The sequence below is a fragment of the Aricia agestis genome, chromosome 22 (genome assembly GCF_905147365.1).
Source record: "Aricia agestis chromosome 22, ilAriAges1.1, whole genome shotgun sequence".
NCBI classification, from domain to species: domain Eukaryota; kingdom Metazoa; phylum Arthropoda; class Insecta; order Lepidoptera; family Lycaenidae; genus Aricia; species Aricia agestis.
Genome location: NC_056427.1, coordinates 960,768 through 987,022, shown reverse-complemented (window position 1 = coordinate 987,022; position 26,255 = coordinate 960,768). Strand labels below are relative to the sequence as shown.

The window sequence follows — 26,255 nt, the reverse complement described above, 5'->3', positions numbered from 1 at the left end:
TGGCACAAAAAAAATCTGGCAACACTGATATTAATTGATCATGTTGTATATGAAATAGTGTGTTCTCGCCCTAACTCGGATTTAAATGCAATATGAATGTGCATTTCGGTTGAGGAAAAATGGTGATAAGTCGTCTGTCTGTCCGTATGTTATTATATTAATGGTTGCCAAGTGCAAGATTAATACTTTATCCTTCCTAATATATAAATGCGAGGGTCTGTCTGTGAAGCTATACATTATGCTACAACTCTCTGTCTGGGTTATAAGAGTGATTTTCCGGTATCAAAAATATTTGATATCTCATAGAAAATGCGAAATACATCTATTATATCGGTACGATATCAAATAACGTATCGTGAAATGTGAAAGCCTCTCTATTGTAGTGGTATTTCTCTATCTTTTCACTTAGAATTAGATTTTAATAAAACTTTTTATCTGGTAAAATGTACAGTTTTCTTAGGACATATGAATAAAGATAATTACTAGATAACCCGGCGAACTTCGTATCATTTTGAACACACTTTTGTTAGCTTGGGATGTCTGTATGTAACGAAATCTTTGAGAACGATTTTTACCTATTTATAGTGCGTCAAGAAAGTGAAGAAAGAAGTCTTTTATATAATATTATATTATAATTTTAAAATATAGCTTCCGTCTGCTTGTCCTCAGCCCGAAAATAAGGGGTCCACGGAAGATCAGGGACGACTGTTCGGTTGTCTTAACCTGAGTGGTCTCCGTTTCTGCACACTTGGGTGTTACACTGGCGTGCTATAATTGTGCTATCAATACATGAATTGTTTTTTTCTTTTCTTTTTTTTGTTTACCTGTGATAGTTTTTTTTATGTATGAATTATCTGTAGCTGTAGATTATAGGTAAAATAGGTTAATTTTTAATTTTGTTCTTGTTTATATCAGTTCTGTATATAATACCTATATTATGTCATATGTCACATGTGTAACATTTAATGGTGGCAAAATAAACGTTTATTTATTTAAATTAAAAGTGGAAACATCGTAGTGTCATCCCTTTCAAACCAATGTAAGAAAAAAGGGATGACACTACGATGTTACTATAATTAATTCGAAACTTTGGATACGTATTAAGAGCCAATGACAATTCAAAAATTTGTTAAGTAAATAGAAAAATAGCGTGTTTTTTAGTTCTTTTTAACTATTATTTATTTATTCCTAATATGAACCTTTCCTGGACTTTTACAAACATTTCAAGACTAAAATTAGCCAAATCAGTTCAGTTTGTCAAGGTTTTGACATGACTATAAAAAAAAAGAATCTGCAGTGCAGCTAGAAATGCAAAATGCATTATAGTATATAATATATATAGTATAGTGATTAAAGTTCAATTTTGAGTGTTAAGCAGCATCGTGTCACATCGCGTTTTTCTTGGTACAAAATAAACAGTCTGACTGACAAATTAACAGTAATTAAATGTACATTTCTCGGTATATCTTGGTATTTCCATCTCAGCGATTTGTACATATGACGATATACTGAGAAATACATAAGTAATAATTGTAATTCGTAACATATACCATACGATTAAATAATATATTTGATCCAATAAATAATGACAGAAGATGGTTTATAAGAAAACAGGAACGACATGTTTTTTTTAATAGATAAAAAAATTTACAGAAAGAAACATTCTGTATTTGCTCAATATTTTTTCCGAAAAACCGATATTGAATTGTTTGTATAAATAATTAACTTCTTTTATTTCGGATTTTGCCTATGTTTTTAATATAATAAAACTCAGGATATGAGAGCAAAAACTTGATAGACGATTTTACATTCGTTTAAACTTTCCTTATCAATACTTCTAATTACAAAATAATTATTATAGTATGGTCTCTAACAATTTCTAAGTTAATTTGATCATGATATTCACATAAGTGCCGCTTTTAAAAAGTCTAATTTAATAATAATTATATTACTAATTAAATCCATAAAAAAATAATTATATTACTCAACAGTAGATGTCGCTACATATACTTTAAATAAAATTAATTGTTTCTAAATATTTTAATCATTACTCTGTATGGAAATATAATATAATATTATGGAAATGGATATGTATGGTATTTTTTTAAATCAATGCAAATAAAATGCGTAATTAATTATTTTACAGCCAAGAAAATTTATAGTGAGAGCCCTAGAACAATTTTTTTTGTGATTAATAACAAGCTAATATTTTGTGGGTAGCTTCATTTTGATAAGACGAACAACATTTTTATTTTCGAAAAATCTCGAAAGTGGTAGCTAACAGAGATAGAAAGGATTTCATAATTTGACTCGATGGTCCTAAAATATGGATTGTTTTATTTGTAGGACAAGTTAACTCTTAAATTATATAACTAGGTATTAACCTACAATTATACAAAAAATCAGCTGGTTAGTAGGGGTGAGCCGAAATTCGTTTTACATTCGGTTTATACGAACTTCGGCAGCTTGAACCGAACTTCGTCATTCGGCCGAATTTCGGTTTAAATGCCGAACATTCGGCACTAAATATACTTGCACTTTTTTTTAATGTAATAAGGGGGCAAACGAGCAAACGGATCACCTGATGGAAAGCAACTTCCGTCGCCCATGGACACTCGCAGCATCAGAAGAGCTGCAAGTGCGTTGCCGGCCTTTTAATAGGGAATAGGGTAATAGGGGAGGTAGGGATGGGAAGGGAAGGGAATAGGGGAGAGTAGGGAAAGGAATAGGGTAGGGGATTGGGCTTCCGGTAAACTCACTCACTCGGCGAAACACAGCGCAAGCGCTGTTTCACGCCGGTTTTCTGTGAGTATAAGTCTGTAGTAACAGTGAAATGAAGTAAGTCTGACACAAGAACTATATTCATTTAAAGTCATTTACTTATTTGAATAAGAAAAAGTAATCATACGTGATAAACAAAAAACTTAAATTGGTCCTTTTAACGACCAGTCTCAAAAATTTTAGGTTACTTAAACAAACAAAACACAAAATTAAACCGCACTTCTTACTAACCAAACCAGCCTTAGAAATCTTTCTTACTTAATCAAAAAACAAAACTTTACTGCCCTTCTCAACAAGTCTAAGAAATCTTTCTTACTTAATTAAAAAAACAAAAATTTTGACTTTACTTTTCAAATGACTAGCTGGCTAACGGCCCCGCGGGGAAGTGCGGAGTGCGGGCGGGGCACATCTAGCAATATTTGCAGCAAGTGCGTAAACAAGTCACAAAACGAAAAACCGCGGTGAAATTGAACTGAATTTCGGCCGAACTTCGGCCGAATTTTTCATTTTTACCGAATTTTCGGCCGAAGTTCGTATTCGGTTCAAACCACATTCGGCCCATCACTACTGGTTAGGGTTCCGTTTTAGGGTACAGTAGTCAACCAAGTTTTGTTGATTACAGAACCCTAAAACGGAACCCTAACCAGCTGATTTTTTGTATATTTGTAGGTTAAAAGTTATATAATTTAAGAGTAACCTTGTCCTACAAATAAAACAATCCATATTTTAGGACCATCGAGTCAAATTATGAAATCATTTCTATCTCTGTTAGCTACCACTTTCGAGATTTTTCGAAAATAAAAATGTTGTTCGTCTTATCAAAATGTAGCTACTCACAAAATATTAGCTTGTTATTAATCACAAAAAAATATTTTGTTCTAGGGCTTCCGTACTATTAAGTACTTACTACGGACCTATAAATACTTAATTAGATACGTGGGAGAGCCATGCTTCGGCACGAATGGGCCGGATCGGCCGGAGAAATACCACGTTCTCACAGAAAACCGGCGTGAAACAGCGCTTGCGCTGTGTTTCGCCGAGTGAGTGAGTTTACCGGAGGCCCAATTCCCTTCCCTATCATCCCCAATTCCCTCCCCTTCCCATCCCTACCCTCCCCTATTACCCTATTCGCTCGTAAAGGCCGGCAACGCACCTGCAGCTCTTCTGATGCTGCGAGTGTCCATGGGCGACGGATGTTGCTTTCCATCAGGTGACCCGTTTGCTCGTTTGCCCCCTTATTTCATAAAAAAAAAAATCTAATTATTTGACCGAGCTTCGCTCGGTATTCGACAATACATGAATAAAATGACATTTTCTAAAAATGATTCCTAGCTAGATCGATTTATCGTCCCCGAAACCCCCTATATACTCAATTTCATAAAAATCGTTGGAGCCGATTCCGAGATTCCATTCCGAATATATATATATATATATATATATATACAAGAATTGCTCGTTTAAAGATATAAGATTGTTTGGTAGGTAGCCATAAAGAATAATGTAAAAAATAATATTATCACAAATTTAATATCAATAATAACGACTACTCATTCAGCTTTCTGTCAAGTAACAACTGACATATCATTACATCATATCCAAGGAAAAAAAATCTTTTTTTGGGGTCGAGCCCATGACGAGCGAGACGACGGGCTTGTCACGTACACACTATACATGCGTCACGCAACCTTCCTTTCTAGACTTTAGGCAACCTTGTCTAGCACTAGCTCTTACTGAGATCTGAGTCTAGATTTTAGATGTAGACTTTGAAACATGGCAAAAAAACTTTTTACTCATCTCAATTTTTGATCTATAGTCTTTTCCACGCACTAGAGAGTAACTAGGGATTGCAATCCGGAAAACCGGGTCCGGAATATCGCCGGATCCGGCATCATTTTATGGGTACCGGATCCGGTCCCAATATACCGGATCCGGCGACCGGATCCGGTGTTAGCAATTGGTGGCAGACTGATATGGTTATTGCATGAATAACTTTCTTTAAATTACCCCTAGTGAAAAAGCTTTTTCTCCATCCCCCTTACAGTATCTGGGCTTGTTTTTAGGGTTCCGTACCTCAAAAGGAAAAAACGGAACCCTTATAGGATCACTTTGTTGTCCGTCTGTCCGTCCGTCCGTCTGTCAAGACCCTTTTTCTCAGGAACGCGTGGAGGTATGAAGCTGAAATTTATATCAATTACTCAGGTCTACTGTCCCTTGAAGCTGTGAAACAATCAAACTTCTAAGCCAACGCAATCAAAAGATACAGCCGTTTATGCCGCAAATTTTCGACACTTGCAAGGGAATCAAAACCTACAGGGTGCTTCCCGTGAACTCAGAATCTTGAAATTTGGTACGAAGCAACGTCTTATAGCATAGATAAAGGAAAAATTACGAAAACCATAAATTTTTAGTTACATCACATAATATATTTTTTTTTAATAATTTTAAACTTACTACCCATTTCCTCATAAACGCGTAGAGGTATTAAATTGAAATTCATACCAAATACTCAGGTCTATAATACCTTTAAGCTGTCGGAACCCTCGGTGCGCGAGTCCGACTCGCACTTGGCCGGTTTTTTTACAATTGGTTTAATTTTTAGCTCTTTTCTTTCATTATTTACATTATTCTTATAACTAGTACATTTCAATTTCGGTGAGTGATTCAATAACGCTTAGAATAAAATTAATAAAATCCATTAATGTCAATCAATAAATGTCGAGAGTGGTAAAACAATCCGGCCGGATCCGACCGGATCCGGCCGGATTGATGGGAATCCGGTCAAATCCGGTCCGGATTGAAAATGACACCGGATTGCAATCCCTAAGAGTAACGCACTCAGACTAGGCGTACCACTCACCAGGCAACTACAGTAAAAGTTTTTATGAAGAGTTTGACAGACCGCTGAACCGATTTTGCTGAAATTTGGTATGGAGATGCTTTGCGTCCCAAGAAATGACATTAAGGGTGGGTTGCACCAGAGGCGTAGTTATAGTTAAGGTTAAGATTATGGTCAAATATGGCGTCCATTGTGGAATTTTACTAGGGATTTGACAGTTCATTTGTCATTTTGTTATGGTTAAAGTTATAGTTAAAGTAAGTTGGTGTAACCCACCCTAAGGATGTTTTTTATCGCGGAAAATGTACGGTAATAATTTTGGCGCAACTGGGTTGCAGGCGTCATTTAGTAGACTGCTAAAATTTCCTTCCCACTCCTCCTATCTTCTTCTGATTAATGTCGTTGCGGGACCAAGACAGCTTTAGCATGTCCCTCGGGCTCCCGGAGATCATATCAAAGGGTTTTCGTGGTTGGATACCGCTGTCGATCCTGGCGACACAGGAGATACAGTGGTGGGAATGTGTGGTTTTTTTTTTTTTTTATGAAATAAGGGGGCAAACGAGCAAACGGGTCACCTGATGGAAAGCAACTTCCGTCGCCCATGGACACTCGCAGCATCAGAAGAGCTGCAGGTGCGTTGCCGGCCTTTTAGAGGGAATAGGGTAATAAAGGAGGGTAGGGATGGAAGGGAAGGGAAGGGAATAGGAGAGGGTAGGGAAGGGAATAGGGTAGTGGATTGGGCCTCCGGTAAACTCACTCACTCGGCGAAACACAGCGCAGGCGCTGTTTCACGCCGGTTTTCTGTGAGAACGTGGTATTTCTCCGGTCGAGCCGGCCCATTCGTGCCGAAGCATGGCTCTCCCACGTGGTGGGCCAAAAGCAGATTTAAAAGAGACTGCTAAAATCGTCATTCTTTCTTTTGGAGTCGCTGTAATCTTGTAAATATTATCCAGAATGATCCACTCGTTTTAGAGCTCCAGCGATTTAAATTTCAATACAATTTATTCGGATGAAGATCTTACTTACTGTCATTCGTGTTATTTGAAATTCAATTACTGGAAACATCCTAAATTCGTAGAATTTATTAAATTATTTCAATCATTCAAAGTATTTTTCATCATCATCTAAGGCGCAATAACGCACTCATCTGGAAAAATATACGGTATGTGGTAAATATACGGTATATACGACCTTTGCGCAATATTAATTATTAGCTGAGGCCTGAAAGAGTTTAGAACAGCGGGGCTAAAATGGTCACATTTAGCAATTCCTCTCAATCAATTCAGCAAATGAATTGTCAAAACTGTCAAACTGACAAATGTCAAATCAGTACAAAAATACAGAAATGAATTGCAAGCAGAGTTGCATTTTGCGATTTTAGAAAAATGAATCATATTATGATTCATGTCATGATCCTTCAAAGCGACCATTTTAGGCCCGCAGTTAAAAGTTGAAAGAGTAAGTTAGAGCGCAGTAAAGAATACATATTATTAATTATTATACACCCTAAAGAATTTCCACTTTTTAGGGTTTTACCCAAAGGGTAAAAAAACGAGACCCTTATTACTAAGACTTCGTTGTCTGTCCGTCTGTCTGTCTTCAGGCTGTATCTCAAGAACCGTATCTAGACTTCTGAAATCGACTCGCACTTGGCCGATTTTTTTACGACCTTATATGACTGCCAGTGGCGTAACTACAGTGGGTAAAATATTTCTGAGCTCGCGCCCTCTTGAGTCGGGGCTCGTGTATTTTGCCAGCCCTGACAACCTATAATAATAATAACTCCCACACCGGTTTCGGTGACGGTGGCCGGTTTCATTGAAACCAGGCCAGGTACGCAGGAAAAAATATGTGTGCGGTACTCAAGAGCACTCTCTATACCTTTACTCTCATAACCCAGTGGGATGGAAGACCGACACGACCGGCGAGAGATCAGGCGCAGGACCGACTTTTTACATGCCCATCCGACGCATGGATCATCTTACTTGTCGAATCAGGTGATCAGCCTGCATTGTCCCAACCAAACTTTTAGGTTAGATAAACCTTTTAGGTTTTTGTATGGGAAACTATGTCATGTTTTTCTGTAAGTTTATTGTAATGCTTTGAATAAAGGAATAAAATAAAATAAAAAATAAACTTGGAAATAACATGTTTCCAACGCGGGAATCGAAGTTCAAACCCACGACCTACGAGTCAAGAGCCAGGCTCTAGTCCACGTTCTGGTGACTGGTCTAGTGGCTACTGGACCACTGACAACAACATTGTCTCGCCACTGACGACAGTTAAGGTGACGCCGCGTTAAAGTAAAAAAAAAAAAACCATGTTGGATATGTTTTAGATTGCTTGTTTTCTACGAGAGGCCGGCCCGGCCTCTCATAGAAAACAAGCAATGGAACAGCAAAAAATGGAAAAGGCGTAAGCGACGAAATGGTTTATGTCGCGTTATTTAAAAACCATAAATACATTTCATATAAGCTAAGGGCAAACTAAAGTGTATGCTTGAACCAATCTATGTACAAATTTTGGAAGCTTAAATCACTCTCCTCTGTTGGCAAAATAGGATTTAGGAATCCCTTTTTTTACAGAGGTCTTTTTGATTGATTACTCTGTGTTATAAAAGTTGACCAACCGTGTTATGCTATGGGTAATTCAAAGACAAAGACATGATGAATACTGACAATGAACTTTAATTTTTTAGCTTTAGTCATTGCTGAGAAAAATCGATATCGCTACAGGCAAATTATCAAGGCGTCGCCTTCAAATCACCCCGTTCCTTAGTCCCGGACTCCAATGTCAAATGCATGCGTTTGGACTCGAGCTTTCCAGTTGCATATATAATTTAGGTCGGTTTTCCCCGAGGCCGCTCTATGGAAAATCCGTCAAAACGACATGTCAAGGTTCCGCAGCGATCAAAGTTAACAAAATCTTTTATTCAGTGTCTGGAATCAGGATTGACATGTCACTGAATTTAAGAGTTTTTTCTTTATGAATGTTGTATGACTCTTTAATAATACTAGAGATCGCCCAATGGTCGAAATTCGACCTTAGTTACAACGATATTAGGACTCTTGGCTCTGGGACTTAGCTGATCTCAGACTGGCCGTTTAAGCATTGTCTTATAATATCGATTCAATAAAAAAAAAAAAACTATAATCCAATTTTCAATTGTCACCTTGTTGTCAACAGACTTCAATCATAAATAAAAGAGTATGATTCGTATGTACAGGCATGTCACTCAAAAATCTGTCATTTTTCCTATCGGTGTGTTGTAGTGTGTGTAATATTTTATTTGTTGAAAAAATGTATGATAAAAGCATAATTTCAAAATAATATTAGCTCGATGCACTCCTTCACCATATAAACTATAACTGTACAAAATTTCATTCACTACTTTTCCCCATTTTTCGTCAAAAGGGATACAAAACTTTTAGGCTCACGTATTAATATATAGATAATATCTATGGACGCTTCACAGTTCACACCACGTCAGTCTGCCCCGTGATATAAGTACCTGAAGGACTTGTGTTACGAGTACCAGACAACGTACGGAAATATAATATTTAATAATACTTTATATTATACATATATTTAAGATTTTTATTATATCATACATATATTTAATACACAGCCAAGACCCAGGAACATTGAAAACTTTTTGTTCCGTCGGCGGGATTCGAGCCCTCGACACCCGGCTTGCGCTACCAACGCGCCACCAACTGAGCCACAGAGGTCGTCAATTTTAGGATAGACGTTTGCGAGAACATGTACAGTTCCCATGTAACTCTATATTTACGCAGCCGAGCCGCGCGTAGCCGGAATCAAAACGCATGACTCTATCATCCACGCGCCAAAACATTCTTTAATCATTTCCTCTCCCTAAAAAAAGTATAGTGTACAGTTTGCTATTGGTGCGTGCTAATTATGGTTTCACAATAATATATTATACCGTTTGTTAACTCTGGTCAAAATATGTCCCGATTTAGGTGAAGTATAATTTGCTCCAGTAGTTCATAAGATAATAAGCAATTTGAAATAATTTCCCCCGTTTTTCCCACATTTTCCTCTATTTCTTCACCCCTATTAGTCTAAGCGTGATAAAATATAGCCTATAGCCTTCCCCGATAAATGGGCTATCTAACACTGAAATAATTTTTCAAATCGGACCAGTAGTTCCTGAGATTAGTGCGTTCAAACAAACAAACAAACTCTTCCGCGAGTGAAAACTCAAAGCGACGTAGAGGGAACGCGGGTGCAGTAGAATTTAAACGACGAAACAATTGCCATCACGCTTCACCCTGCGCCGGCACGTGTATTGTGATAGAGACAGATACAGTAAATCGAGGTAACGTCATAGTAAAAGGAGGGGAAGTAAGTTATCTTTATACAAAGGCACCGCGCGCGGCTTGTATGTGTGCGCCATAGTATCAATGAGTCGCGTCGCCACGTACGGCACACAACAAAATCTCGGCGGTACCAGCCTAGTAAAACTGGCCGAGATTTTGTTGTGTGCCGTACGTAGCGACGCATTGATACTATGGCGCACACATACAAGCCGCGCGCGGTGTCTTTGTATGAAGATAACTCACTTCCCCTCCTTTTACTATGGTAACGGACTACGTTACCATAGTAAAAGGAGGGGAAGTCTGATTCCTCTTTCAAAATAGAGCCTATCTAATATATTTTTTAAATGACATCTTCAGGAACAGTGAGTTTATGCGGTATGTCTCTACGTTTTTATTTTATCTTAAAGATCTTTCTTTGTGTTACGGTCGGTGGATTACCGGGGTACGGGACAATATTTTTTTGCGATTTTTGAAGGGTTATATTGTTTTTATTTATAAGTCAATTTAGAAAATATCGAATGTATAGCTTCAACACATCCCAATATTGTATAAAAATCATTTGTCTAGACGCATTGTCTAATGTCCAGAGAGTAAATTGGGGAATACGTTTGTATGGAAAAACAGTGTTAGCGTATCCTAGGCCGGCTTGAGGCCGGCAATGCACATGCAGCTCTTCTGATGTTGCGAGTGTCCATGGGCGACGGAAGTTGCTTTCCATCAGGTGACCCGTTTGCTCATTTGCCCCCTTATTTCATAAAAAAAATCCTCTTAAGGCACATGCGGACATAACTTTTTATTGGCCCACTGACAAAGATGCTGCTTAACCCTTAATTCGACCCTAAATAGCGGGCTATACGTTTACTTTAAAAAATTCTAGCTAGAAAATTATTCCATATTTTAATGAGGTTTCTATATTGTTCTATTAAAAAACTCTTCTAGTTTTTATTAAAAATACTATTTTATATGTTTAAAAGAAAAATAATATAAAAAATCGAAAAGTGTAAACCAAAGTCGATGGTTTGCAACATACGTTTTAAAATAATGTTATTTAAGATATTTAAAATGGTCTAAGTAACACTTTAGCAATAGTTATTAATTGTCACCTATCTGAATCATGCGGCTGAATAATAATTTGGACAAATCTGCTTTCATATCATACCAATAATTATGCCTAAACTATACGTTTAGCCGATTATACATTGCCACTTTCTCTGAAATCACACTACGAAATTCTATGTATAGCGAGTTTCACTTCGTCGGATTAAAGGTGAAGTCGGTACTATCATCCTGGACCTTTTGTCAACTGCTGCAGCTGGAGCTGTTGGACTTATTGGACTTAAAATTTGTCCATGGTCTTCATTATACTTAATATTTCGACATTGGGTCTCAGATTTGATAATATCTATGGGAAAATTGTTCGGCCTCTTTAGTCTTAGCTTACTTTTGTACTGGTCTATGAAAAATATTTTGGTTATTCTAGGAATTTTACATTTCTACACACTCTAAGCTCTTACAAAAGCTTTCTTTTCCTCATTGAGTGAGATGTAGCTTACTGAAAAAAAGTTTTTCTGATATTCCTAATTTTGTAAAAATTGGTAAATTGCTAGTTTGAGGCATTTCTTTTTAGTTGTCAATGATTTTTTTACAAAAAATACATGAAAAGCCTCTTAAAGTCCCAAAAGTATAGCTGGACACGATAACTGAGCTTTTTTTTTACAATTTAAATTTAATGAATTGACCTTTACTTCGAGATGAAACCCCTCACCAACCACCTTGACTAAAACACTTTTAGTAGGTACTTAGATGGCTCCTAAATTAGTTTTTGATATAATATTATCTTTTCCAATGTTTATCCTGTGGTTCTCTAGGTATATGACTCCATTATAGGTCATGAAGCATTTTGTTAGAGCTTTTAAAGTTTCTGTCATTTCTGCGCTTTTGCCAACCAGCCATAAGTAAGTTATATAGCTGTATTTTATTGAAATTTCAATTTTTTTACAGATCAGGAACTTAAAAGCGTCTTCTAAATACTTTCTGAAATCAGCCAGTTGAGAAATACTTGAAGCTTCAGAAGCTTTCATCTGTGAATGCTCTTGGTAGTCAAATTTTTATTAATTTTAAAATCCATAAAGAAAACCTTCAATTTGAAGATTTACGTTTGAAATTAAGTCTATAATGTAGCTATTACTCTCTGTGGACATTTAACACCCTAAAAAAGGACATTTATAATTATCTTTTGCAGAAACTTATAACTACCCCTATGTTTCATCCCCAATAAATGTCACTGCTTGAGCAAATTGATATAACAAGCCAAAGAAACAGCTATTATTTGTCCTAACTTAGCCTTAAAACCAATTAATTCTTTTAAATTTATTTTTATTCCTTAAAAAATAAATAAATGTAATGTGCTCTGAATCAGAGTTGCATAGCGGGCTATACGTATATATTGGAAGGGTGTTTTGTAGCAACCTGTATAGTATACTATACTATCATTTTCTCGAAAATTGTCAAATAGGGAATTTTTTATATATTTTTCTGTACATCTTTAGACACTAAAGGAAAGGTATATAAACAAAAAAAATAAAAATCGCGAAAAAAAAATCCGTCGAATTAAGGGTTAAACTTTAAAGTTAATTCTGTGTTTTAATTATGACTTAACCAGAGTATCATATGACCACATAGTATACCATTATTTTTAACTAACAACGGTTTAAACTAAGTAGAATCTTAGTTTTAACGATGTACCTTAGAAACGGACCCCATAATTGGGACAAAATTTCGTTATAAGATATTCATTAGCTTGATAGTTAATACTACACCTAGTCTGTAGTTGTAGTCTGTAGATCTTTTTATCAGTAGGGTATGTATTTTTAGTTTTAACCTAGACTAAATTATTCAAAATTCTCAAAAACCAATTTACTTAAATATGGGGGTCCATATTTAAACTTATTTGGTTTTCAAGCAGACGAACTTTATTATAAAAAAAATCTCCCCAGATCTTGTGACCCCATTTTAAAATTGTAATTTCTTTCTAAAAGGGTATGAAGATTTTTGTATGGAGCCTGGCCGACATACTGTCCGCTAAACGTGTTTTTTCGCGTTCACGAATATTATTTTCAAAAATGGATAGCTAACATCAATACAAACAAAAAATAATCTTGGACAAAACCGCGTAAGGTGTCACATTTCGAAGATTTGAGCTGCCAAAGTTGCAATATTTTAAATTGGTAAAGCTTTAGCAGCTCATATCTTGGAAATGTGACCCTTTACGTGGTTTTGTCTAAGATTATCTTTTGTTTGTATTGATGTTAGCTATCCATTTTTAACCCCCGAAAAAAGAGAGGGGTGTTATTGAAAAAATATTCGTGAACGCGAAAAAACACATTTAGCGAAAATAGGTCGGCCAAAATCCTCAATCCCTCTTAAAATTACGTAATAAACAAAAAACTGTCAGACACTTTTAAAATTCAATGAATGGTTGTCTGAACCCGAAATGGTGATTTTTCTTTTTCCTTGAGGATAAAACTAACCTACTAATGTGCGAAAAGAAAACTTTGTGTACGAGCCTACGCCGCGCCGCCGGTCAACCCTCCCTTTGTCCTACGAATTTTCGATCAGCTCACATGTCCTGACCTATGTTTGATAAGTATTTACCCAAGCTGATATTTAAAAAAAATGCATTTAACCCATCAATCCCCAAGCGGCAGCCGGCTGTCGCACAACAATAATTGAAAATCTATTGTATCTGCGACACCCACGATTGAGGTGTTTAATATAATGTTTGAATAATTAGATGTCGCCCGCAACTCCATCGCGCCAAAATTCGTTTATCGCACGGTAACCGTACATTATTTCTGGATATAAACAGTCTAACTACAAGTTGATTAGAGAAAAATTCAATATAAAATCTGTTGAACAGTACAACTGTTTAACAGATTAATCTTTTGTGGTAAGATAGAAAGTGTTTATTGTCCTTTCCCGAGACTCAAAGTATCTCTATACCAAACAGAAAAATCGGTTTATTATGGATACACTTTCGCATTTTTAATATTATTATGGATCCATGTAATACATGGATGAGAACTGCGGGGTTTTTTTTTTATGAAATAAGGGGGCAAACGAGAAAATGGGTCACCTGATTGAAATCAAGAGTTGCAAGTGCGTTGCCGGCCTTAGCGAGGGAATAGGGTAATAGGGGAGGGTAGGGAAGGGAATAGGGTAGGGGATTGGGCCTCCAGTAAACTCACTCTATCGGCGAAATACAGCGCTAGCGCTGTTTCACGCGGGTTTTCTGTGAGAACGTGGTATTTCTCCGGTCGAGCCGGCCCAATTCGTGCCGAAGCATGGCTCTCCCACGTATAAGAGAGAATCATGATATGATCTATTTTTTTTAATCGCAAATTGGTCACTCTGCTTGCAATTCAATTAATAAAGAATTTGAAATGTCTTAATTTGACATTCGTCAGTTTGACAGTTTTGACAATTCATTTGCTGAATTGATTGAGAGGAATTGCTAAATGTGACCATTCTAGCCCCAATGATCACGGAAATGTTTTTCCTCGATATTAATTGCTTGTCAGTTCACATCTGATATTGCTGAAAAGATTTTTCTTGAAAACGGGCTCAGTCCTTCCTTATTCCAGATGGAGACAAAAGTTACATAATAAACAACTGGATAGTAATGTATACAACTGAAATAACAATATTACTGTTGTTATTTCAGTTGTATACATTACAATATATGTTAGGTAATAACGTGATATAGCAACGTGATATCGGCCAAGAGCGAGTCGGACCAGATCGAGGGGTTCCGTACCAAACATTGAATGCTGTATGAAAAGAAAAAGTTGTAGATAAATCAAATTTTATTTTATCGTAAGTTGCATATTCTGTTGTAAAAGTGAGTAAACAAATACAATATTAGACAATATTAAAAATATACTGAATACAGTGAAGTATGGAAAGATAGACAGACAGACCAACAAGACTAACAAGGAATGTACCAAACTTGCCACCCTCCTTAATAAAAAAAATAAAGGAGATTGACAAGTCTACTCGGTTAAAGAACCCTAAAAACAGTATTCAAATTGCAAATATATAATATTATGATGATATTTTGGTAAAGCTTACCAAGGAGATTGAATATAGAGTGACTTTACTTTCAGAATTCTAGGTTTGGAGCATTAAGAATAACGAGACTTACAAATAGTACCTAATTATAGCAATATCTAAGGTTGGGTTGCACCAACTAACTTTAACTATAACTGTAACTTTAACTTTAACTACAATGCAAAATGTCAAATCTTTGGTTAAAGGTAAAAATAGACGCCATCAAGACGCCATATTTAACCATAACCATAGAGCTCGACAAGGTTTTAAATGCACGTGGCGAAAAAAGGAACTAACGCTGCCATTACACAAAAACGCCATTTTTGACAGTTCTCCTTTACCAGCAGCGCCCCCGCCCACGTTCATTTATAACCTTGTTGGACCAGCTGTCATCTGTCAATTTCTCCGGTCCAAGTTAAGGTTAAAGTTAAAGTTAAATTTAGCCTTAACTATAACCATAACTTTGACTTTAACTTTAACCACGCCTCTGGTGCAACCTAACCTAAGTGACTAATTTTGTGCTACTAGAAAGGAATAAAATGTATGTTTGTTTTTATTTACCTCTTGATAAGGGGTGTACAAATACTACTCTCATGTTCTCTCCCAGGCCTTAAATAACTTTATGCCAAATATCATGAAAATTGGTTTAGTAAACTGAGCGTAAAGACAGATTGACATAAATAAAGTATTTTTTATAACAATTTGAAAATTTAAAACCATCATTATACTTTATATGAACCATGTTTTGTATAGGTATCTTATATATAAAATTCTCATGTCACAATGTTAGGCCGCGTTTTTCTCGACGTTTCCCCTCGTAACCACGGCCGTTGCAACACGGCCGAAACGTCGAGAAAAAGTATGTACTCGTAGTAGCATTACTACTTGAATAAGTCGCGTTAAGTCCCGATTAAAAAGTTTTAATTATAATGCAACGCGAAAGTTTAAAATGTTATTTTACTGATTTTAACCAAATTTTATATGCATGTTCAGTGGGTTTGAGAATCGGCTACTGGGTACTTATTATATTGATAAGTGCATTTGTTGAATAAATAATCGTAAATTATTACAACTCGAGACTGACGGCGACCATTGTTTGTGCGACGGGATAGCGATGGACGTTGCCATTGTGACATACTTATTTAGTCACTTCAATAAAATAATACGGGCGAAATACTTTATATGGCAAAGAAACGTTTGCCGGGACAGCTAGTTATGTTATATGTCGCTTGTTTGCGACAACGTAGTCATAACTCAAAAAACCGAAATTTTTAGTTAATAATACAGATAAAATCTGCGAAAAGAGTAGAATTTGCTTCAAAAACGACATTTCTCGCGATCGTTCATGTAAGAGCGAGACATAAGTTGTGACGATATATCGCTATCTCGCTCGTTTTGGTCCTTTGCTACGACATCGACACTACTCAATTGCGCCGCGGCAGTGTCAGTGAGTGGTTGTGCGTGTTTTCGTCAAGACCGTTTTTCTTTTTTCTTGTAATTTCTTATTGCAAAATGTGACAATGTTGCTTAAAAAATGTCGAAGTTAAGCTATGTAAATATTTCGAGTTATTACAATATCGTAGAAAAAAGCTGATCTTATTGAAGTCAAACTTTGAATAAAGGCGATATTGATGTTAAGCTAAGTGTCAAACTTTGATTGCCTAAAATTTTATTTTTGCTTATGCCATTTTAAAAGTAAACAGTGACAGTAATTATTTACTTTATTTTTCAACAAGTTGTTTTAGAACGTTATGTATGATAAAAATCAACTAACTAATTTGTTATATTTTCAGGTCATGTAATGATGGAGTCCACAAAAATGATACTGTGGGCACCAGCGAGGAACAATGTACTTCGGCTGATAGCAGTACGTATTAGTAGTAGTGACCTACCTACCTTTTGTCTAAGATGCTTAATATTGTTGTTTTAATTTTATATCTTATCTTTCAGGTTCGAAAGGAGTTACCCAGACACCCAAAGAAAACAGCGAAGAAACAGATGTAACAAGACCTTCATTGAATGAAACCAGTATAATATCAGTGCCATTATTGTTGTTTTGCTAACCTTGTTTGCTGATTTGACTTAATTTATAATTTTATTATTGCAGGCTATGGTAATTCTACTCAAACTCATGTCAGTAGCAGTTCTAGCAACTCATCAACTGATTCTTCAGACTCATCATCATCTGATTCGGAATCCTTTTGTGAAGGTAAGCTTTATTTCCCTATTACCTACCTGTTGAATAATTAAATGTAATGTAACTTAGGTAAATGCCAATTTTTTTTTCAGATAGCAACGACTCTATCTGAAAGGACTCTATCTATATAAGGATCCAATGTACATACCGCCCGAAAACCCAAGTCAAAACAACCACGATGAGTTACCTGCCGACGAAGAAAACGAAATGTTGTCTGTCTTTGATAGCTCTATACAAAATTTGCCCTCGACCTCGGCTCCAAATACGACTAATACTTCTGCAAGGCCGTCTACTTCCAGAGAAGGGAGAATCCCAACAAGCCCTGCTGTGAGTCCTGAAAAAAAGAGAGGAAGAAAACGCAAGCGTGATGAAGCACAATGGAAGAAAAATATTGCCAAAAGATTACGAAACACAGGAAAAGCTTATCAGACTACAAAAAAGAAGATCAGAGGGGAGAGAAAAATTAAAGAACCTTGTGGAGAAAAATGTAGACTGAAATGTGGGTCTAAATTCACGGAAGAAGAAAGAAAAACATTGTTTGAAAACTTTTGGGCATTGGGTGACAATAAAAAACAATGGGAATATATTTCAAGGAGCATGACTGTTATTACTCCAAAATACCGATACGTCCGTGAAGGTGGAACGAGAAAACCTCGACAAAAAAATAGTGCATTCCATCTGAAATTACCCAACAAAACAATAAGGGTGTGCAAAATGTTCTTTAAAAACACCCTATGCATCAATGACCGTCCAATTCAAACTGTTTTGGAGAAACAAGATAAAGTTGACACCACGCACACGTCGATGAAGCCATAAAAAAAGGAATAAGGGAGCACATAGAATCTATTCCCAAGATAGAATCCCATTACACTCGTGCTAATACTAGCAAAGTTTATATAGATGGCAGCAAAAGCATCGCAGACATACACAAAGATTATGTTGAAAGCAAAAAAAAGCAAAATCTTCCTTTTGGCAATTAAATTCTGTTTTACAGAATATTTACACAGGAATATAATATCTCTTTTTTCTTTTTTTTTAATTTTTGTTAGATTTGCTAAATAAAAACCTGATTCCGAGATAGAATCTCGGAATCAGTCTCGAAATCGCTCCATTTTATAATGCTCTTTATGTATTCTACAAGATATCTACATTTATCTATTTTTTCTAGAAAGTTTATAAAGATGTGATATTAAAACAAAAGGCTGTATTTCTAAAGTTGATCTCGTTTCTAGTTCCTAAACTAAAATTAAGACTATGTGCCTTAACAATACTGACTGTAGATTAAGTTGTTGATTGGTTTTAATTTAGATTGTTTTTGTGATGAGAGTAAGTATTGAATAATGACTGTAGTAGTTTTATGTTTTATTGTTGTTCAAGTTTTGTTTCAGTAACAAGAAACAAGATCAGCTTGCTTATTTAGGTACAGGTTGCCTAAGTAAGCAAGTTTATTTCGTTTCTAGTTAACTAAGTAAATAAGTTGATCTCGTTTCTAGTTCCTAAATTAAACTTAAGACTATGTGCCATATCAATACTAACCGTGTACTAAGATTGTGCATCACATAAGTTTTGCGTTTTTTGATTTGTTTTATTTTAGAATTTTTTTTTTGTAATGAGAAAAAGCAGTCGTCTATTTTGGTTTCCGTAATTATTTTATTTTATTTTAATAAAAGTTTTGTTTCAGTAATGACTTTTCTTGTTTTATTTATTCAAACTATGAAAAAAATTGCTCATACAACGACATAAGTCAGAATAGTACCAAAATATATTAAATTCTAACAGCAACAACGTCATAAGTGATTCCTCGTCCCATTTAATTGTCAATAAGTTATTATAGGTATATAGCAGCTAAAAAAACTTAGATAATAACATTTATTTACGAATCAGGCAACATTTCTTGCAAACTAATGTTCTTCAATAGCTGATAGTTACCAAGTTACGTACATCTGAAACTTTTAAATGGATTTTCTGCAAATTCGTCTTTTTTTAGTAATGACTACCTTGTCGCAAACAAGCGATGTATATTTCGTATTCCATATAAAATGATGTAACTCATGTAACATCATTTTATATGGAATACAAAGTTTATGGAAAATGAATAAAAATCAATGTTTTTTAACTTAAAGATTTATGTTCCTCGTTTGTATGGAATCCTGTATCAAAGCGAATTGCCAGCCCTATTTATCTACTATACTAATATTGTAAAGCTAAAGAGTTTATTTGTTTAATTATTTCAACTATTACTGATTTTAGGATTCCGTACCCGAAGGGTTAAACGGGACCCTATTACTGAGACTTTGAATTTTGATGTCTGTCCGTCGGTTTCCAGGCTGTACTCAACTGTCAGGTGTCACCGCTAGGTGCTATAGCTAGACTTCTGAAATCACAGATTGTGTATTTAAATATCTGTTGCCGCTATAACAACAAATACTAAAAATAAAATTTTATTCATTTATTTAAGGTCCCATTCAACAAACATGTTTTTTTTTTCCATACATAAAACACAATTTTTTGCCTGTATTGCCCTATAACGGTATGGAAACCTTCGCACTATACAGTTGGCCGATTTGGGAATCTAACTTCGCTATCGAAATTGGCGAATCCATTTTGACTCGGGCTTGCTATATTTCAGGGCTAGACGCCTCCGTGGTCTAGTGGTTAGAGCGTTGCTCCCGACTCCGGAGGTCGTGGGTTCGAATCCCGCGTTGGAAACATGTTATTTCCAAGTTTGGTTAGGACAATGCAGGCTGATTACCTGATTGTCTGACAAGTAAGATGATCCATGCGTCGGATGGGCATGTAAAAAGTCGGTCCTGCGCCTGATCTCTCGCCAGTCGTGTCGGACTTCCGTCCCACTGGGTTATGAGAGTAAAGGAATAGAGAGAGCTCTTGTGTACTGCGCACACACATGGGCACTATAAAATTACTCCTGCGTACCTGGTCTGGTTTCAATGAAACCGGCCACCGTCACCGAAACCGGTGTGGGGAATATTATTATTATTATTATTTCAGGGGTTCCCAAACTGGGCGTCGCAACATTTTCCCAGGAGCATCGCATATGTCAACACAACCAAATCGAGTAAACGCCTCGCCTATTATGTCTTTCGACATACAACCCGGGCAGTCTAAATCCCCGGTTTCAGAAGCTATGCTCAAAAAAGCAAGCGCAGCCTTCACATTAGCCAGCCTTGCTGGCTTTAGAAATATTTTTTAAAATTTTTATGCTTGTGTTTTGATTTGGTCATTAGTTCTTATAACAATATAAATGTCCAAATAGTGTTTGTTTAACCTATGTTGGGAAGGCTGGTTCTAAAATTAGAAAGTATTTTTGGGGGCTGGGTTGAGGGGCGTCGTAAAGAAATGGCAAAGTCCCAAGGGCGTCAAAGTACAAATAAGTTTGGGAAGCCCTGCTATAGTTTATTATTCCCATAAAGTTAATATACCTAGCGGAATAGAGAAACAAAGGCCTGAGCAAGCGAGATGTCACTGTCAGTAACACTGCGTGGTAAAAAGAGACGTGTGATACATGACAGCAGCACTCTTTTTTGACGTCCAGTCGGCACGTGCCGCACGTTGACAATTTAATCTCATAGAATTCATGTTCAATCATGCTTGTGTAAGTGTATACGTACACCTATTTTTCACACAGATGAAAACCAATTTTGGTTACGTTTGACAGCTCGAGATTGTTGCTCTATTCCGCTAGGTATATTAACTTTATGATTATTCCTAAAAATATACAGTTCCCGTGCAGCTCCAGGTACTCCATATTCGGAGAACCTTGAACTTGGTGACTCAGTCAGTCGGCATCTATCGGGAATAGAACGCCATTGCAGTGGTAGGTAATGATGCAGGAATGCAAACAGGAATAGACGAAATGCGATTTCTATTAATGGAGTTGCACGTTGAGAAAGCGGAAACCGTACGTTTTGACGTAAACATACGTGTGGGCGTCGCCAGCCGATGGCGCAGGGGGGGAGGGAGAGGCAAGTTGACTTTACCTATTTACAATTCATACTTTTCTCATTCTCTATGAATGAGAAAAGTAGGTATGAATTGTAGGTAAAGTCGACAGCACATGAAGCTTTTCACTTGTACTACGAGCCTTACATCTATGATCTACAGCGATTATAATTACAACAGTATCTTATAGTACTATATAGTATATATTATACATAATATTATATATTCTGTGACAGTACAGAGTCCAATTTGTAAAGCTACGAGCACGAGCTCTTGACCATGCAATAAAAAACTTGTAAATAAGTTATAATAACATTTATTAGAAAAATAGAATAAAAAGAGTTTGAATTTCAATAAGTGTACAGCGTATTTTTTTTAAATTACCAGATTTTAATATTATAGTGGTCGTTGTTTGCATTATATTTGGCAGTTTTTTTAGAATCTCTAGGGGGGGGGGAGCAGCTGTCCCTCCCTGCCCCCCCTTGGCGACGCCCTTGAACATACGTGTGGGCTGTGGCACTCGGGGACTGCCGCGGCAAAGCTATTGCATGGCATTTTTTATCAAGTTACTAAACGTTCCGCGCGGCTTCGCCTGCGTAAATTAAATATTTCACAGACAAATTAGTGCACAAAAAATTGCCAATGGTCCTTCACGTGGTCTATTTCTTATCTGTACCAAATAACAGGAAAAGTGCTCCCGTAGTTCTTGAGATAAGCCCTCACAAATAATTTCCCCCGTTTTTTTCCACATTTTCCTCTATTTCTTCGCTCCTATTAGTCTTAGCGTGATAAAATATAACCTATAGCCTTCCTCAATAAATGGGCTATCTAACACTTAAAGAATTTTTCAAATCGGACCAGTAGTTCCTGAGATTAGCGTGTTTAAATAAGCCTTTTTAAATAATTTCCCCCCGTTTTTTCCCCGCCCTACAACCGGTTCGGAACTAACCCGGCGAGAAGAACCGGCGGCGTAAGAAACTCGCACGGGCCCATCTTTTATGATAAGAAAAGGAAACTTATATTTATCTTTTGACAATGTCATTAGGGCTAAATAACTTGAAACTACAACAAGTGTACAATATTACACAGAAACAGCTCTGCAGGGAGCTAACAGACAGACAGACAGACTATCGCATTATTAGTAAGGATTGCAAAGTGCAATTCGTGTTTCGTCAACGTCATGATGACGTGCGAGTTAATGGTCCATTTATCAATTGAACTTATCATTCCATTCATTCATTCATTGATGTCAGCTGGCATGTCAGCTGATGAAAACCGGTACAGTGTCTTTCTCTATTTCAGATAAGAGAGTGATAGAGTTTCGTGGAAATGGAGCATAATAAAAACTTGAGAAATGTCCAGGGACACCCGGATGGAACAAAGTTGCTTTCTAGGGATATAGGGAGAGATCACGCCGCACGGCTTATAACTATAGTAAAAAGTGTTGTTACAAATTGAATTTAGCTCAGGGGGCATGGTACTTCGTGGACGACCCCGAGCAACGCTATTCTTTTCAGAAGATATTCGAGACCATAGAACCCGACGATCCATTTAGGGGGAGACCGGGCGAGGCTAACCCGGCTTCGAGGACGTTAAGAGGATTCCACACCGCCCTTTTTTCCATACAAACGTTGTCCCCTGTTTCCTCCCTGGATAATGCTAGTAGAGTTATAATTTTTTTCCTGAATATCTACGGCCACTAATACAATGTCCCTATGTTGTCTTTTTTTTCATAATTTAATTATTAAATAAGATATGAACGTTCAAAAACCCAAAAAAATGGCCAGATTTTCCACTGTGTTCAAACGTCCAGAAAACAGATTTGGCTAGATTATACAAAAAAAGCAAAACATAGGAACACAGCTCAAGCCTTTTTTTAATCTTTAATGAAAAAAGTACTTAAATCGGTTAAGTTTTGGAGAAGGAATCAGGGGACAACGAATCGTTGATTTTCTGGATTTTCTGCAGTTGTCTCTATCGCGTTCTGCGGTATAGGCTTGAGGTAAGGGAGACAGCTATAGATATTACACGTACTTTTTTTTCATTTCTCTAGTCGCTGTTGTATCCTCTTTAGAGGGGGAGGATGTAACGCGCGCCCTTAGTAGCTCGATAGGTTCGGGCCACACTTATTTTTGATTTGAATGCCGCGTCCTACTGTAACAAACGTGAAATGACGTTGTTAGAGCAGGACGCGGCATTCTCAGCCGATTGTTTGAGTCTCAAAACGGTTCGTAGTAGCCATACATAATAATAGCCTACTAGATAACGCCCGCAACTCCTTTGCGCCAAAATTCGTGTATCGCGCGGATATCGTACATTTTCCAGGATTAAAAGTATCCTATGTCCTTTCCCGGGACTCAAAGTATCTCCATACCAAATTTCAGAAAAATCGGTCCAGCGGTTTGGGCGTGAAGAGGTAACAGACATACACACTTTCGCATTTATAATATTAGTATGGATACGTCGTTTGACAATCATGGTGTCAAACTTGGTACTCCATCATTGTCCAACGTGGGCTTAGTGCGATCAATGTTAAAAAATTCTTAAAATATCATTTTTAATCAACTTATGCAATAAAAATTCGAGCACGCACACAAATACCGTGCCGAATTCTGCTGAACTGAAACGACGTTAGACGATGTACGGCAATGCCGCACCGCTGTGCCGGTCGGAGTGGGGGGTGTTAGGTTTTTTACGTTACGGAATTTCTTGATTCGGCGCCGCGCTCAATAGCTATGTCCACACTATGCGCTTTCGTCTTCAATTTTCATTTTGGCGCATTCATAATTGAATGCGTTAACGAACGCAACGCCAACATTGTAATTTTTGTTTTTTTGATGCGGTCAGAGGGCATGCCTCACGTTCGCTGTTGACTGCGCTATAACGCATGCCCTTGACAAACAGAAAAAGGCACAGTGTGGACGGCTGTGTAAAAGCTAAAGCCCGCAAAATACTTTGCCATAGGTTAAAAATTCCGTGTACCCGCAAATGTAAAACTAGATGTTTAGCAGATCTTTCAATGCGCTTCTGAATTTAGTGCAAAGTAAATATACATAGAGGATTGGCCAAGTCTGCTGAAAGATGTATATTTAAAGTGGTGTTATTATGGCAGCTAGGCGATAGATATATTTATAGCAAATGGATGGTATACAGGGTGTAACAAAAATAAGTGATAATACTTTAGGGTATGTACGTGTTTCTTGTGGAGAGTTCACTGTGAAAGTAGCAGCGCTGAAAGACCAATTTTATTTTTTCACTTTTGTATGGGGAAACTCGTGGCGCTGGAGCTCTTGCCCATACAAAAGTGAAAAAAATCGTCTTACAGTGCTGCTACTTTCACAGTGAACTCTCCACAAGGAACACGTACACATCCTAAAGTATTATCACTTATTTTTGTTACACACTGTATTTAAAGTGGTGTTATTATGACAGCTAGGCGATAGATATGTTTTTTATAGCAAATGGATGGTGTATATAATAAATTATATAGGATATTTTTTTCAAATGAAAAAACTTTTTAGAGTTTATATTATACAATATACTCATTAGTCATTAATATTTAGCAACTTTTACTAAGAAAAGAAAAACAAATATACTTTACCATCATGCAAAAGTTATTTCCTTCTAGTTTCAGATTTTTTTCTATCGGTACCTGAAATAACCGTATTTTATTTATTTATTTAAGAATATCATAGTGCCTCGGCGCATTTTATGAACTTGCTATTTTTAAGATAATAATTATTGGGATCTTCTACACCAGTAGTTTCCCTCGGGGTCCGTTTTAAGACATGAAATGACCTTCGCGGTCCACACATCTTATATAAAAAAATTATTAAACAAAGGTAATTACGGAAATAACAAAGGTATTTTTTAGATATCAATGAGAAAAGTAACCATTTTTTGTAGCTAATTATCCCTCTGAAGTTTGGAGTGAAATATTGGTGCAAGCTGTAGATATTGACATTAAATCCTGCAGATGTTGAAGTCCTGAGATGAATAACGATCATCTTCGATCATGCTCAGTCTGTACACAATGGGTCGGCGCGGCAAGGCGGCGCGGCGGCCCGGATGCGGACCGCGGTCCGCCATTTGGTGACCCCTGTTCTACACCATTTACAAGAGCATTCTCTTTTCCTACGTAACAAATTGGGACCAATGACCGACACCATTGCTAGGGGCGCAGGACTTTACATGCTCATCCGACGCATGGATCATCTTGTCAGACAATCAGTTTTTTTTTAATGAAATAAGGGGCAAACGAGCAAACAAGTCACCTGATGGAAAGCAACTGCCGTCGCCCATGGACACTCGCAGCATCAGAAGAGCTGCAGGTGCGTTACCGGCCTTTAAAGAGGGAATAGGGTAATAGGGTAGGGGAGGGTTGGGAAGGGAAATGGGTAGGGGATTGGGTCTCCGGTAAACTCACTCGGCGAAACACAGCGCAAGCGCTGTTTTACGCCGGTATTCTGTGAGCCCGTGGTATTTCTCCGGTCGAGCCGGCCATTGGTACCGAAGCATGGCTCTCCCACGTAAAGCCGTCGCATGTGATCAGCATTGTCCTAAGCCGTAGCCTAAGCCTAACAAAACTTTAATATAGTAGGGGAGGGGAGGGTGCTATTTTTGTAGTCACTCGAGCGTCATGGAGACCTAGTAGGTTTTGTACTATCAGAGAAGTTAATTCCTATGCAAATCGGGGACCTAAATAGTTTGGTCGCGTTACGTCAAACCCAGCTGACAGATCACAATTAGCATTGAATTGACGTATTCGACCATATAACGTTGGTCTGTCAATTGCATAGGAATCAACTTCCTCGATGGTACACTAAGGTAAAGCTGAAAAATAATAAGAGCGTTTTTTTTATTTTAGCGGTGGGTTCAGAAACTGCAGCCATTTCAAAGTTTTGAAAAAGAAAATATATTCAGAAAATTGCTTATTTAGGTAAATTATAAATATATTTTAGACGGATTCAATATTTAAAAAAAATTACCCACCACGTGAGAAATCTGATTTCTATACCATGGTAACTAG

The 26,255-nt window shown here is 37.0% G+C and overlaps 1 protein-coding gene and 1 long non-coding RNA gene across 2 annotated transcripts in view; one reads left to right on the top strand and one right to left on the bottom strand.

Annotated features, from left to right (window-relative positions):
- The window catches only part of LOC121738052 (neural/ectodermal development factor IMP-L2-like), a 72,176-nt gene that overhangs the window by 13,514 nt on the left and 32,407 nt on the right, over positions 1-26,255 (bottom strand). The gene's annotated exons all lie outside the window — the stretch shown is intronic.
- LOC121738053 lies at positions 16,789-18,241 on the top strand. The gene is made up of 4 exons (XR_006037223.1): positions 16,789-16,936; positions 17,020-17,069; positions 17,177-17,278; positions 17,359-18,241. It is a non-coding gene; the product is annotated as an uncharacterized LOC121738053 (long non-coding RNA).